The 15703-nt window shown below is 44.0% G+C and overlaps 1 pseudogene; it reads right to left on the bottom strand.

The window, feature by feature from the left end:
* Positions 1-7088: 7088 nt before the first annotated feature.
* On the bottom strand, positions 7089-9897 carry LOC123165153 (uncharacterized; annotated as a pseudogene).
* Positions 9898-15703: the final 5806 nt, after the last annotated feature.

Genomic DNA, 15703 nt, shown 5'->3' with positions numbered 1-15703 from the left:
ATCTAGCAAACCACAGTTGTCAGATTCATGTTTGTGCTTATGCAGAATGATTAGCCTAAAATTAACATTGTCCCTGCTATACATCGTGTGACTTATTCAACCAATTTTGGCTACTAGCTAAATAATAAGATCAAGGACCGTAATGCCATTTGTGGTACATACCATTGCGTTATTAAGTTGCAAAACCTGGTTGTCGCGCCTCGCTGGCACGGCTCCATCATTGCTTCTGCCCCCACACGCCCCGCGAAGCTAGCGCACCAAGTGGGTTGTTGCTCTACAGCAAATATTCAAAAAACTAGCGCACCAGCTCACGCTACTTCCTGATATGCTCTCTAGTGAGCAATCAGCATGGGCAGTTGCGCATGTTTGTTTGTTTTTCATCAGCCTTTTTTTATCAATGAATGTGATAGTGTAACTATCAACATTCCAAAATAAACATGGGCAGTTGTGCATGTTTGTTGGTTCTTAGTTTGTTATACATTTTGAAATCAAATTTCATATAGCTATTACAGTTGCAATTATAGCAAAAAACATAGTTCGCTTCTTTTAATTCATGGGAGTTTGTGGCTCTTCGGAAGATTGCTTGTATGCCAAAAACACCTATTGGGTAGTCCTTTTAACAACAATTCATGGCAGCATCAAGATACCAGGTTTGGCTTAATGCACTATAGAGAATTCTAGGCAACAAAATTATACTCAATAAACTGTTGATAGCATGTTGCGAGAATTTTGCTATGGTACAAAGTATGCACACAACAAAGGAGAAACAAAATTACAGCCTTGGAATACTGCATTGGATGCATGCAATGAAATCTGCTAACCGAAAACCACATCAGAGACGACGCAATTCTTCTCCTGCCTCCAAGAAGCAACAACCACACTCCATGTACAACTTCAAATGTAGCCCACTCAGTCAACTCGCACAATATATTATGTTTCCTATTCATCATCATTGAGGTTGTCCAAAGGGACCTCACTCGGTTTAGCCACATTAGTATCCTTCCTAGTAAACAAAACATTTTGCACTCACACAAGTAATGCAAAATCCCGCGAGTTTTTACGTGTGATATATCCTAGTCCTTCAATTTGGAACCAAGCATGTACGTGCCACATAGAGGGGCCCACCCTGGCTAATCTTCGTCCTTGCCAATATTTTGGTAAGCCGATCAATTATGAGATATTACATGCACATAAATACACGAATTAAAATTTTGCAACATTGTTCAAAAATATGTTGCAAAATACTCCTCTGTACTAACTTTGTACTAAATCTGCGACACTTATTTTGGGATGGAGACAGTACTTAGGAACCAGGTAGTTCAGCTAATTAACTACACCAACCAAGGAACTGCAGCTTAGTTGGCTTAATCAATGATCCACCTTTTGTGATTGATGTTAGCATCCATTGTTCAGCTGATATTTATCCCCTAACTATTTGATATATCCTACAGCTTTTATCGCCTTATGGCTCATGATAAATCCTCATTTTTCAAAATTATTAGCTTCAACAAAGAAGACATAGTGTGCTCAAACTCCACTATACCGGGATGGTTGGTTTCATATGGAAAAGAGCGGGGTGCACTGCGGGCTTTGCTTTATGTTTCATGTCAATTAAATTACACTGTGGTAAAACTCCACTATACTCTATAAACCAAATAATTTATTTAAAAATATATTCTTATTTGAAGCTTAGTGCGAGTGCTTGATACACTAGCAACAATGACTTCCATAGTCCACTAAATTGAATCGGAAGACACACCATTAGTACTTAGTACCATAAGCCCATAAACTGAAGGGCCACACTTTACCGAAGAAAGAATTAGGTATAACTACCTTTGAGAAATTGGAAGATTTCTGGCTTGTTGTGCTTGGTTAGATGGTACAAAGTGTTTTGCCAAATATACTAAGACGAACAGGAAACCAATCAACTCATTTGGATGTCGGTATAGAAATGGTTGTGAACATCAAAACTGAATGCAGAAAATAGGCATGATTTGCACGACCATGGGCCAATATGAATATATATGATGGTGTACTCCATCAAAAGAACCATAGCATGTGACATCTCCAGCTGTTTTCAGTTAGAATTGATCAATACTAGTAGTTGATTAAAGAAGTCCTCCCCTAAGTGTGTGAGTATAATGTCCAAGTATGCGGGTGATCAAATTACTTGTAATTCATATAGCTAATGCAGTTACAACTATAGCAAAGTACAAGTCGCTTCTTTTAATTCATTGGAGTTTGCCCATAACAGTACACATCATTGACTCTTAAAAAAAACTACACATCATTGCAGCAGAAATCAGGTTTGGCTTAATGCACTACAAAGAATTCCAGCAAAAAATTATACTCAATACGCTGTGATAAAGTTAGAAGTTGAAAATAGTTCTGGATTTGAAAAAAAAAGTTCACGGATTTGAGAACAAAGTTCATCAATTTAAGAAAATGTTCATGAGTTTGAAAAGTTAAGAAAAAATTTCATGATTCAAAAATAGTTCATGAATTATAAAAAAGAAAATGAAATGAAAAAAAAGTGAAAAATAAAAAAGAACAAAAGGTGGACAAAAAAACGGGCTCGTGTTGGTTAATATTATATTTAAAGAAAAAAAGGTAACTAGACACAACAAGAAAGTAGTCCAGTTGGTTACCGCGGTTGAACTAAGCATGCAAATGTTGGGTTTGTATCTTGTCAGGCACTCATTTTTTGAAGGATTTACAGAAGAGGAAAAAAGTGTAGAATGAGCTGGCCCAGGGTGGTACGTACACATGCATGTATTGCGCCGGCACGCGCGACGTACTTTACAAAAAGACCATCCTGCTCTTCATTATGAAGGGTATGAAGAGATCTCCACATACAAGTCCATCGCTTGTTTCTTCCACATACAAGCTCTATTGCCTCTGACCTACCCAACGACAAATTTCATAACAAAAGAGTTCTTCACTATTGACCAAACGAAGGACTGATGACTTATATCACTGGATACCGAGTCGTCTATAAGGAGCAAGGACTAGTATCACGTTCCTATGCATCGCATTCCTCTACTCCTCAATCTTAAAACTTCCCAATCACATCTCAAGTATTATTTGTTGTGCCTTTGTGCGTTAGGGATTTGAATATAATATCTATATAGGCATAGAAGACACCGGGAATTGCTGATGGATTGCCAGAATTAATTACAACTTGCACTCCCGGATTCATATAGCTACTTTGGGATATCCACCTGCTCCGCAGCCTCATCTAGTCTCCATCTGCCTCGTCCTTCAGTGACCATCAAGCAATCCTACTCCAACCATTCGATAGTCGGATACAACATGCTCGTGTGTGATCTGTAGGAACCACAGGGCCAGTGTTGGACTTGGAGGAGCAGTGAAGCTCATCAGGTCTTGCTTCTGCTTGCCAATAATTACTCTCGCTAGATTTTTTTTTTTTGTATAGCTAGCCTATAGGAAATTTAGAAAGAATTTTTTCCTCATATCAATCGATACAAAAATAGCCCCATGGTACAGGTACACACAAAAGCATGGTGATTATGGTTAACACTTGAGAGGTTTTTCATGTAGACTGGAACTTGAGCTAGTTAACCACACCGAACAATGAACCAGTAACTTAGTTGGCCCGTTCGATAATCCAGCTTTTATGACCACTATTAGGATTCATCCAGCTGTCCTAGTATTTCAATAAAAAAATATAGCCAGGCAAGCCAAGTTTACGTACTTCACTTCTGAATCTGGAACACTCTAGTTCTTGAAACAACTCAAGGTTGAAAGAGAAACACAAAAGGCTAATCTTTCTTGCGAAGAGTATCCTTGTCGTTTCCTCTTCTAGTGGGCTTTTTTCGAGGCTCTTCTAGCGGTAATTGAATAAGAAATTCATGGTCATTGCTCATGGGGTCATATGAACCTTACTGGATCATACTAGTACCTCATCAAGTGGACTGAATCGGCGACGAAAACAGGCATTTTCTCACCAGAGAACTCGTCGGAGCCTAGAGGTTGTGGGGATAATCAAGGGTGTTCATACAATAAGATACTAGTAATAACATTTAGTACAACTTAGAGCCAGCTTTTCTTATGCTCGCGTTACACAAACATGGGTGCTTTCTGCCAAAACCTTATGTGATTTACAAATATATTTATTTCCATGTCAATGCCAGAAGCATACTTCGGAATAAAAAAAAAGGTGAATGGAGACACATATTGGTAGGAGTTTACGTGGATATATATCATGTGACTCCACCCACCGAGTTCAAAACGTGGTAGGGAGTAACTAAGTGATAACCATGTATTGTAATACGTCCGGTCTTCATCGATACTAGTAGTTGGTTAAGGAATTTCACCCCTGAGTGTGTTACTATTAATGTCCAAGTATATATGGGGTAATCATTTTTCTTGTAGTTAAAAAGTATGAGTAACCTAAACTCTTGCGATTTCTGCAACTGTGAATCTGTGATTATATACATAAATAATATAGTTCTACAAAATGTATAGTCCACAATCACATATGACCAGACCTACATGATGTTGTTCTACTTACCTCAGTTTTTCTCGTGAGGATGAAACATTAGCCGATGGGCTTTATTTTCATGAACTTTATAGTACTCGAAGAAAAATCATACTAATCAAGAAAAATCTTTCTTTTCAAAAGGAAAGGCTAAGAAAATTCATCGCTTGTATGAACGAACGATTAATAAAGCAAAGTCTCATACTTCTGACCTACCAAAGGACAAAGTCACGAGATTCTTAGATATTGACCTACCAAAGGACCAATGGCTTTATGTCACTGTTCCACCGCCCATGTCTTCTACAAAGGGCAAGGCTTTTGCAAGCAAATGATAAAAAGCACATTCCTCATTTTACTTATGTGTCTTACAATATTTCAACCCTAATTGGTGTGCTATTTGCTTTGTCTCGATATGAGTTTGATATCCATAGGCATAGAAGGCGCCAGGAATTTCCAATGAATCGCCAGAGCTACAGCATGCACATGAAGAAAAATATCATCGATGTACCTCTCCCTCCTACTCTGCCGACGCAATTATTTTCACTTTGCCTCGTCCCTTCTCTCACCACCAAGCAATTCTGCTCCGATTAGCCTATACGCCACGCTCTAATGTGTGATCTCGGTCACTTGGCTAGAATGTAATGAATGGGATACATGGGCAAAAGATTAGCATCTTCATTTTGTGCCAGGTGCGTGCATCTTCGGGGTATGTCGTAAGCGGATAATGCTAATTGTGGACACTTGCTAAACTGGTCCACTAAGACCTAATGATGCTACGAGAGTGGAGAGATCTGGTGGGCAAGCGACTACCTGTTGCAAAATATAGTTGGTTCCTAGTGATTTTTATGCAACACGATTAGCCATCAGTCACATTGTCCCTACTATAGATCCTCCTATGACTTGTCCAGCAAATTTTGTCTGGTAGCCAAATAATAAGATCGAGGACACGGTGACACTGCACTGCTTGCAAGTTGCAAAACCTGGTCCTCTCGCCGAAGCTCCATCATTGCGCAGCTCCGTCGTTGCTTCTGTCCCCCCACACACGCCGCGAAGAATGAGCAATCAGCATGAGCTATTGGGCATGTTCGTTAGTTCTGAGTTTGTTATGCATTTTGAAATCAAATTCATATAGCGAATCCAGTTACAATTATAGCAAAGCGCAGCTAGCCTCTTTTAATTCATTGGAGTTTGCCCATAGCCAGTGGCTCTATGGAAGATTGCTTTATGCCAAAAAAACATCTCTCCGGGGAAACGAAACTGGGCTCTTTTACAACACATCATTACAGCAGATACCAGGTTTGGCTTAATGAACTACAAAGAATTCTGGCAAAAAATAATATACTCCATAAGCTGTGACAACAGGTTTACAAGAGCTTGTCGTAATACGAAGGATGAAGAGAAACTAAAGCTACAAGTTTTTCTTAGATGAAAGCTACAGGCTTCGCGTTAAGAAATCTTGCGCTCTTGAAATCTACTAGCACGGAGTACTAGCAGAAAACCACATCAGAGACACCATTCTTCTCCTACTACCAAGAAGCATCAATCACACTCCATTAAAACCATAGCCCCTCAGCCAACCATATATCCCAGTCTTTCGATTCGGAACCAAGCATGTGTCACATAGAGGTGCCCGCCCTGGCTCATCTTCACCTTTGCCAATATTCTAAATTTCTAATAAGCAGATCAATTATGAGAAATTACATGCACAGAAATCCACGAGTTCAATTTCAGTTATATATGCAACATTTCATAAAAAAATATGTCGCAAAATACTTAGAAACCAGCAGTTCAGCTTGTTAACTGCACCAACCAGTGAACTAGAAGTGTAATTGGCTTAATCAATGATCCACCTTTTATGACTACTATTAGGATCCCTTGTTCATCCGGTGGTTCTGGTCGGTATACTGGTATTTATCTCTTAATAACTATTGGATATATCCTGCAGCTCTCTTGTCTCTTAGGGCCCATGTCAAAGTCTCTTATTTTTTTCAAAATTGCTAACTCCGTATTCTCGAATTATTATTAGTTTCGCAAAAAAAAATCAAACTGTACTGTACTTCAGCATATGCAAGAGAGCAGGAGTGCATAACGGGCTTGCTTTAATGTTTCATGCCAACCTGCACTGTGGTAATCTTTTCAAGCTATATTATTTTACATGTTTTGGCTATGCAAATTATTCATTTACTCCTTTGATAAATTGGAAGATGACTGGCCTTTGCTGTCCTTGCTTAGATGGTAGAGTGTTTTGTCAAAGCTGCTAGGGTGAACATGAAAGTAATCAGCCCATTTGGAAATCAGTATAGAAATGGTTGCGTACATTAAAACTGAAGGTAGAAAATAAGCATGATGTGCACAATCATAGGTCGATAACTCGATACGATAGTTTGTGACATCTCCAGGGTTTTCAGTTCTGCTTGATTTTCAAGATTCTGTGCAAACTATCAAACAAATGTATGCGTACTATTCTTACACTAAAACATCAGGTTGCCAATTCAAACCTTCTAAGATGCTAGCAGTTCTATGCCTTTCCCAACACTTGTTCATTCAGTGGACCATGAGATGGTATGGTTTTCATAGGGTAGATAGCAGAATTGTATCCTGCTCCATTAAAACACTAAGCAATCTCAACCTGAACTTTGAAGCTCCAGACAGCACCTAATGATTAGGTAAAGGCTTCTGGGTCACCAAATTTCAGTGCTCACAAGTTGAACTCTGCCGTTGAGATATTTGAAAACAAGATTTCATATAATCCTTTTCAAGCTTGATTAAACAAAAACTATTCTCAAGGCTCCAGAAATACACATCACTAATTAATGGCTGTGTGCTGATGTTCTTGGATGCATAGTGCAAGCAAATAATAACAGTTCTTGAGTTAACAACTTAATAATACGGTTCATGCGGTCACAATAAAAACTAAAACGAACTATCAACCAAAAGTGACAACACTTGTAACACACTTCACTGTCAAATCAACACCTTTCTACCTCAGAGAAAATCATTTTTTGCCTCCAGCAGTGAGCACTTTGGGTACTCCCTTCTTTTTACATGATCAGTCCTCATGTTAGTAGCATAGTGAAATATGGCAAACGACTCAATCCCAGCGGTCATTCTCTTCTTCAGTGAGATCCTCTGCCTTTTAGTCCAGGGGTACCTGCCAGGCTTCTTGTGCGGGCAATCGTCACACTCCAACCCACAATACAGGAACACATCCTCTAGATTGACCGCCACCGCGAGAACACGTCTGACATAACTCACAAAGCAATCTTCAGATTCAAAGCCAAACATGACGAGTGTGACCAAACTGTGGTGTTGGAAATCTGCCGCGGCTGAGTCCCACTCTACACCCTTGTTCTCACTATATGATTCTTCTTTCCTCTTCTCCTTGTCCATTTCCATTTTACACTCATGATCCCATACCTGAATGGCAGCAAAAAGGGCAAAGACGGAAATAAATTGTCAATAGAGCAGCCACCTTTGGTATCTGGTGAGGCAATCTTGCAAAACCTTAAGCCCATGTGGCAAAATATATATATCTTTAGGTAAACACATACCGTTATGTATAGCTCCTTCAGTAAGGGCGCAGCTTCAAGAAAATACATTGTCCAGGTGAGATCATACCCTTGAGGAAGATCAACTATATTCAAAAACCTTAGTTGGCGGAAAACAGATGCCAAACATTGCGTCAAACATTCTGGCTGCACCCAAATCTGCAACGAACAAGCACATGATGAGATGGGCAGAGAAGAAGTGAAGGCACACAGCTCGCAAAGCAACAATCACGACTTACCTTTTCGGAACTAAATCGAACTTCAGATCTCGTATAGAGCTACCGCTAAGAAACTCACTTAACTTCACCATCTTGTGGTAACTAAGGCTGAGATTTGTGAGGCTTACAGCCTCCAGCAATGGGGCATGACCAATGAACAGTGGATCTTGGAATTGCATCCAGCCTTCAAAGACCATCCTTGTGAGTTGAGGGAGCTAGTTCAGCATAACTCGTTCAAGACTACAGTGGACAATACTAAGCTCACTGAGATGAGAATGTTCAACTGGCAGTGTGCTGCAATCACCAGAGTCGCAATTGTACAAACGCAAACGCTTCAACCGCTTGCAAGTGATGAGGACATTGGCTATGTCTGATTCACCAAATCTCAAATTCTCGAGGTCGAGGGCAGTGAGACCACCAAACGCACTTGGACAGGCATCAAAGAACAGCATGAAATTTCTCGCAGAGGTGACCAGATCATCCTCAACCATGTCAACGATGTCATACGTCCCTGTCATAACACTGAATTTGACATCCTCGACCAAGTGTGCCGCCATGGCATGACCAACAGCTTGCCCAATGGATATGGGGACATCACCTCTCAAGTAGAACGTGGTCGACAGAAGGCGGATGGTGTGTTCTCCAGGATTTCTGCATGCCAATATGCTCTCAATCGCCTGAACCACGGCTTCATTGATGCGAACCAATTCATCATCAGAGATGTCGGTGCATGAAACACCCATGGGCAGGAAGTGCTGGGCACTTATTATAAGCCGAGACAGCTTGGCGCAGAGTTGAGTCCACCGTCTGGAGAGGATGCTGGTTCTTGCAGCCTCACGGACAATGAGTCGGTCAAGAATGTTGACCAGAACGTCATCAGGCAATGCGCTGAGCGCATCAACTTTCTTGCCTCTCTGCATTTGGCATGAAGACAAATAAGAGTTGATTCCACACTAGTCACAGATAAGCAAATTTGATGTTCTCAGATATGCAATTTCTAGACAGTTGCAAGCATGTAATTTCTAGACTTCACATATTCTTTTGCAACCCAAAATTTGCAACTATCAAAGATGCAATTTTGATGTAGAAGCGCAAATTTTTCAACTTTGATTGGATCTATATAAAGGGTTCCCTCTGAAAACAAAAGATCCGCTAAGGAAAAAGAGGGCAACGAACTCACCCCCATGGCTCCCGCGTAGATCAGCCGAGGCCCGAGAAGAGTTGGTCACCCTGAATTTCGCAGCTGAAGGCTCACGAGTTGCCGTGAATTCGTCTCCTCCGGATATTGGCGGGTGCCGTGGTGTCCTCACGAGTTGAATGGAGATTCCGGAGACCAAATTCGAAAGCGGGCCTGTTTCTGATTGTAGCCCAGGAAGGACTGCTTTGATTCCGGATTATATACGATTTAAAAAGGGAGGCGCTTGATTGCTTCGATTGCCGGAAAGGAGCTCCTGCTGCTTCGAATGGGAACCTCTTCGCAACTACCACTCGATCCTCATTCGTGGCCTCCGACGGCTACGGCGACGGCGCGAGTGCGGGAGCTCGGCGCAAGGCAGGCGGCGGTGCATAACTGATGCTATGAGATCCCCTTTCCTCTCTGGTGAAACCCTAGGCGTGGCCTAAAGACTTGCAGCAGTCCTGGCCCATGTAGTTTTCCTTCTCATCGGTTTTGGAACCTTCTCCTATCGTTTTTTTTCTTTCGGGCGGTTTTTCCAGGATGGGTTTGTTCGGTTTTATTTTAAAAAAAATCATGTGACTTTTTCAAATTCATAAAAAAAAGGAAAACGTTTTGTTTCGTCCGGATGATTTTCTCCTCCTTTAAACCGACTCCTGCGTGCAACACGTGTCCCAGGCCACCCACCACTCCATCCCAGCCTTATCTCCTCGCAACCCGTCTTCTCCACTCGTTTTCTCTCTTTTCCCATGTCTTCCTTGTTCACCACTGCCAGGGGAGAGGCCAGCAATCCCATGGCGAGCATCACCAACCACCACAGCTGGGAACCGGGAGGGACCGCCGCCGACGCATGATGCTACTCTGGCGCATCTGCCACCATTCTGGTGCAATCCCGCCATAGCTGCAGCTTGCCATTTGATGTAAGCTGTTGTTACTGTCGTTGTTGGCCGCCATGGCTAGCCGTCAATCCAATGATGCTACCTGGCTGCAATCCCGCCAAGGCCCTCATGCCCGTCAATCCCATGATGCAACTCTACTCTACTGAATCCCTCCCTGGCCGTGTGCTGTCGTTTCTGTGCGCTGCATCGAAGCATCCATCGGCGCCGTCGATGTTACCTCGCTGCATCCCCCGTCCCCGTCGCACCACCTGTCGGCGCCGCCTGTTGTTGTTGCTGTCTTTGCATCGAAAGCATTCGTCGGTGCGGCCGTGTGTAGTCGACTTGTCGCTGTTGCATTGCTGCATCCGCCATCGTCGCCGCATCTGCGTTGCAGCATCCGCCGCCGCCGGTGCTGCCATGGAGCTCGCCAGGCCACTTTGCTACAGTGGAGCATCGCCAGGTCTGCGGAGCTGCAATGAAACGCCGAGGCGTCGTCGAAAGCTCCGTCGGGTTGCAATGAATCACCGCTGGAGCTGTAATGAATCATCACCGGAGCTGCATTGAAGCACCGCCGGGGGCATTGAAGCTTCGCCGGGGTTGCATCGAAGCGCCGCCGAGGCTGCAATGGAGCGCCGCGGGGCGCCGTCGGTGATGCGCGGTGCTGCCGTGGGCTAGCGCTGTGTGGTGCTGGCATGGGAGCTGCCGGATCCTGCGGCTGGGTGCGACTGAATCGGACGGTTCTTGGGACGGTATAAATTTGCCTAAAATCAATCGGCTGATTTGTAGCAGCCGCCTAATAAAAATGGGAAACGCTGATGATCTACCGGCTGATTTCTGGGAAGAAGTCCGCCACCTGCAGCAGTTGACACGTGTTCTAGGGCCCACACAACACATCGCCATGTTTCCAGAAAAATCTCACGCATCTTATCCCCACCCGTCTTCTCCTTTCCTCGTCGTCCGCATGCTGGTCCAGCCGCAGCCATGGCTAGGCCAGCGCGGAGGCACGCCACCACCACCACCACACGCTGCTACAGCTCCGTCCACCTCGCCCTCCCACACCCAATCCGACCTTCGCCCTCCTAGATGCAGCCCGCCCAGTTCACTCCGCCGTCGGCCATGGCACGGCCGCGCACAGCCACCGGAGCTCCAATACCCGCCGGCCACCTAGCGGCAACAACGCATCCCTGCCGACCGGATTGATGGACCCACAAAATACGCCACGTGTGACGGGGAGCGCCATCTTATCTCTGCAAAAACGGTGTTGTTACAGGAATGGTGGCAAGGAATGGTGGCAGACTGCGCAAGTACGCGAGCAGACGGGGATGCTATTGCAAATTTTGCAACAGGGTCCTGTTGCGGAAAATTAGATGCGACGGAGATGTTGTTTTAATTTTTGCAATAAGGGTCTTGTTGCAGAAAATTAGACGCAACGGAAGATGTTGCAATTTTTGCAACAAGGATCTTGTTGCAGAAATTTAGACGAGTGGAAGCTGTGCAGAAATTAGACGCGTGAAAAATGTTGTTGCAGAAAATTAGGCGCGGCGGGAGATGTTGTTTGCAATTTTTCTAAGGGTCTTGTTGTAGAAAACTAAAGAAGAAGAGGTTTTGCAATATGGGTCTTGTTGCAGAAAATTGTAGAAGATGAGGTTTCGCAACAAGCTTTTGTTGCAGGAAATCAGAGAAGACTAGATCTTGCAACAAGAGCATCGTTGCAGGAAATTAGAGAGGAGGATTGAACGGCTCGCATCACGCATCGAATGGCTCGCGAGACACTTGTTTCTGCAACTCGACTGTTGTTTCAGGAATTAATGGGTCGAGGGAGGAGACCGAGCCGCGCGCCAAAAGTAGATCGGACGGCTGCGGGCGCGTACATTGAAGGGCCGTCGGGGTGGCGGATGTTTCATACGGATCACCCGGCGGACGCGCAAAAAAAATCAATTTGCAAACATTTTTTTAGGATTTTTTTTCAAATACACAAAGTTTTTTTAAAAATCCGTGAACATTTTTTAACCTCGTAAACATTTTTTGAATACATGGATTTTTTAAATTCCACAAAGTTCTTGAAAAGTCAACAATCAACAATCAATGGTCAAACACTTAATTTATGCCCATGATCAAAAAAATAGAATCATCATGCAACACTTGAGGTAGTCTTAGAGGTGAGCTAGGAATCTATTTACTGTTTATTATTCCACACGTGCATATGAGTTTTTCTCTGAGCCTTGTGATTATTGCAGATTCGAGAACCATACCAGTTGTATCATAGAAAATAAACATTAGTTACCCACATGAAACTAAATAATAACTTTTATTATTGTCTTTAGGGAATATTTCCAACATAGTCAGCGTCGACCACCATGTGGGCCAACCATGTGTCCCCATGACTATGTGCATGCTTCTCTCTCCATCCCTCCCTCCCTCCCTCTCCCTCTCCTTCCCTCCCTCTCTCTCCCTCCCGCCCCTCTCTCTCTCCCTCCCTCACTCTCTCTCTCTCTCTTCCTCTCTTCCTTTGTTCGAATAAAAGCAACCTCATGCACCACCTGGGAGCCACTAAAGTCGGGCCGCACAGCCGGTAGCCATTGCTACGACTCTACCTCAACACTCATGGATCTCTGCTTCTCTATGCCCTAGTTTGTCTCCTCTCTTAAGGTGGTGGTGGGTGGAGGGGCTCAATGTCATCATCGACCTTGGAGGAAGATGGTTTGGGGATTTGCTCAATCCGGCTCCGAACAGGCTCCTATGAGCCCGAGACAGACATTGAGGTCAGTGCTCCAAATGAAAGTTAGATTGAGTTTGATTTTTCTTTAAGTTGCAAAAAAAATTGACATGTTGGAAGCTCATGTGTTTTGCTGCAAACACATGGACAACATGTTGGGATGATCATGGACGTATGTTACAAAGTGTGTGTTTATGTTGAAAGGTTGTTTTTTGCGGTGTTGCAAGTGTTGGCTTGTATGTTGTATATGTATAAACCCCAAAATACTGTGTATTCTAAAATTACTTTTCAAGATAATTCACCGCTTGTATGTGAAGGAAATATGCCCTAGAGGCAATAATAAAGTTATTATTTATTTCCTTATATCATGATAAATGTTTATTATTCATGCTAGAATTGTATTAACCGGAAACATAATACTTGTGTGAATACATAGACAAACAGAGTGCCACTAGTATGCCTCTACTTGACTAGCTCGTTGATCAAAGATGGTTATGTTTCCTAGCCATAGACATGAGTTGTCATTTGATTAACGGGATCACATCATTAGGAGAATGATGTGATTGACTTGACCCATTACGTTAGCTTAGCACTCGATCGTTTAGTATGTTGCTACTGCTTTCTTCATGACTTATACATGTTCCTATGACTATGAGATTATGCAACTCCCGTTTACCGGAGGAACACTTTGTGTGCTACCAAACGTCACAACGTAACTGGGTGATTATAAAGGTGCTCTACAGGTGTCTCTGAAGGTACTTGTTGGGTTGGCGTATTTTGAGATTAGGATTTGTCACTCCGATTGTCGGAGAGGTATCTCTGGGCCCTCTCGGTAATGCACACCACATAAGCCTTGCAAGCATTGCAACTAATGAGTTAGTTGTGGGATGATGTATTACGGAACGAGTAAAGAGACTTGCCGGTAACGAGATTGAACTAGGTATTGAAATACCGATGATCGAATCTCGGGCAAGTAACATACCGATGACAAAGGGAACAACGTATGTTGTTATGCGGTCTGACCGATAAAGATCTTCGTAGAATATGTGGGAGCCAATATGAGCATCCAAGTGCCGCTATTGGTTATTGGCCGGAGACGTGTCTCGGTCATGTCTACATAGTTCTCGAACTCGTAGGGTCCGCACGCTTAACGTTTCGATGACAGTTATATTATGAGTTTATATGTTTTGATGTACCGAAGGTTGTTCGGAGTCCCGGATGTGATCACGGACATGACGAGGAGTCTCGAAATGGTCGAGACATGAAGATTGATATATTGGATGACTATATTCGGACACCGGAATGGTTCCGGGGGTTATCGGATATATACCGGAGTACCGGGGGGTTACCGGAACCCCCCCCCCCCCGAGGCTATTGGGCCTCATGGACCCAATTGGTGGAAGAGGAGAGGCGGCCAAGGGGCAGCTGCGCGCCCCTCCCCCCCAGTCCGAATTGGACAAGGAGGGGGGCGGCGCCCCCCCCTTCCTTTCCCCCTCTCTCCTTCCCTCTCCTCTCCTAGTCCAACAAGGGAGGGAGTCCTACTCCCGGTGGGAGTAGGACTCCTCCTGGCGCGCCTCCTCCCTGGCCGGCCGCACCTCCCCCCTTGCTCCTTTATATACGGGGGCAGGGGGCACCCCAAAGACACAACAATTGATCGCTTGATCTTTTAGCCGTGTGCGGTGCCCCCCTCCACCATAGTCCACCTCGATAATACTGTAGCGGTGCTTAGGCGAAGCCCTGCGTCGGTAGAACATCAACATCGTCACCACGCCGTCGTGCTAACGAAACTCTCCCTCAACACTCGACTGGATCGGAGTTCGAGGGACGTCATCGGGCTGAACGTGTGCTGAACTCGGAGGTGTCGTGCGTTCGGTACTTGATCGGTCGGATCGTGAAGACGTACGACTACATCAACCGCGTTGTGCTAACGCTTCCGCTTTCGGTCTACGAGGGTACGTGGACAACACTCTCCCCTCTCGTTGCTATGCATCACCATGATCTTGCGTGTGCGTAGGAATTTTTTTGAAATTACTACGTTCCCCAACAGTGGCATCCGAGCCTGGTTTTATGCGTTGATGTTATATGCACGAGTAGAACACAAGTGAGTTGTGGGCGATATAAGTCATACTGCTTACCAGCATGTCATACTTTGGTTCGGCGGTATTGTTGGATGAAGCGGCCCGGACCGACATTACGCGTACGCTTACGCGAGACTGGTTCTACCGACGTGCTTTGCACACAGGTGGCTGGCGGGTGTCAGTTTCTCCAACTTTAGTTGAACCGAGTGTGGCTACGCCCGGTCCTTGCGAAGGTTAAAACAACACCAACTTGACAAACTATCGTTGTGGTTTTGATGCGTAGGTAAGAACGGTTCTTGCTAAGCCCGTAGCAGCCACGTAAAACTTGCAACAACAAAGTAGAGGACGTCTAACTTGTTTTTGCAGGGCATGTTGTGATGTGATATGGTCAAGACATGATGCTAAATTTTATTGTATGAGATGATCATGTTTTGTAACCGAGTTATCGGCAACTGGCAGGAGCCATATGGTTGTCGCTTTATTGTATGCAATGCAATCGCCCTGTAATGCTTTACTTTATCACTAAGCGGTAGCGATAGTCGTAGAAGCATAAGATTGGCGAGACGACAACGATGCTACGATGAAGATCA

The sequence above is a fragment of the Triticum aestivum genome, chromosome 1D, assembly GCF_018294505.1.
Source record: "Triticum aestivum cultivar Chinese Spring chromosome 1D, IWGSC CS RefSeq v2.1, whole genome shotgun sequence".
Classification (NCBI taxonomy): domain Eukaryota; kingdom Viridiplantae; phylum Streptophyta; class Magnoliopsida; order Poales; family Poaceae; genus Triticum; species Triticum aestivum.
The sequence above is the reverse complement of the archived record's forward strand: the minus strand, read 5'-3'. Positions and strand labels throughout refer to the sequence as shown.